The sequence below is a fragment of the Stenella coeruleoalba genome, assembly GCF_951394435.1.
Source record: "Stenella coeruleoalba genome assembly, chromosome: 5".
Lineage (NCBI taxonomy): Eukaryota > Metazoa > Chordata > Mammalia > Artiodactyla > Delphinidae > Stenella > Stenella coeruleoalba.
In genome coordinates this window covers 132,899,693-132,900,795 of record NC_137150.1, presented here as the reverse complement: position 1 = coordinate 132,900,795, position 1,103 = coordinate 132,899,693, and positions in this window count along the sequence as shown.

Below are 1,103 nucleotides of genomic sequence, written 5' to 3'. Positions count from 1 at the left end.
AATAGTACACAAAATGCACTCTGCTATCTGTTATGCAGTTAAGGACTAATTCCAGTCTTTTGGAAAAAATGGACCATCTTTCTATAGGAGAGATAGGAAAATGCTTTTCTTCTTCAGTCATTCCCTTTCCCCTCAACTCCTCCTCTCTGATGGATGCAGGAAGTTTGGGGATGGAGGACCAGGAGTGGCCAGTCACCGTGAGGAGAAATGTTTAATTTCAACCTGCTCCTGAGAGAATTTTTCCATTTCCTCCCTCTTCCCAAGACCTTTTTCTAAGCCAGCATATCGACTCTGCCCACTTTTTCTTTTCTTGGTCTGCATCAATTACTACTTCTTCGCCCAGAAGGTATCTTCTGCTACAACATGAGTTCTACTGGGGACAGAACGTGGGAAGGGAAGGTATATCCTTTCCATGAAAGACGTATCAAATTCTCTCTTCTTGCCTTTTTTTCACTCAGGTGAAAAAACTGGATGTTACTGGTATTTGTCATTACTGTTAAGTAACAAGGCGTTTCCCGGGCGTCAGAGATGAATTTACTCATATTTACTTCCCTCTACAGTTTGAAAAAAATTTGCGGAAGCTTACTAAAAACACACGAAGGGTTCCCAGCCTGAATGTCAGTGGTGTTTAACTTCAGATTCAAACGTGTCTAGAAGGCAGATCAATTTACATGTGGGACTAGGGAGTCTCCTTAAAGAGCTTATCCTGAGAAGAAATGTTGGTAAAAGGAAGCAGTGTAGTTCGACGGAGCAGAGTCTGCACCACACTGCAGACTCACTGGGTCAAGGCTGTGCTCCGGCCAAGTCTAAAGTTGAGGCTGTGAAAATGCAAAGGGCAAGCAAGAGAGCTCCCTGTCCAGGAGCTCCGTGGGGCGGTGACGGCAGTGGGGTCCCCTTCAGGATACCAACGCCGGGCATGCGCACACCGGGTACAGGGACCAGCCCCCTCGGTTGTGAATACCTTGTGAAGACAGCAGTTGCCACTCCTGTGATGCATGTTTAATCAGTTCAAGCAGAACCACCATAAAAGCCAAGACTTTTGGCCTCAGTGCTTATTACAGAAAACTGTTTAACAAACTGTTTAAAAAACAGCAATGGGGGAC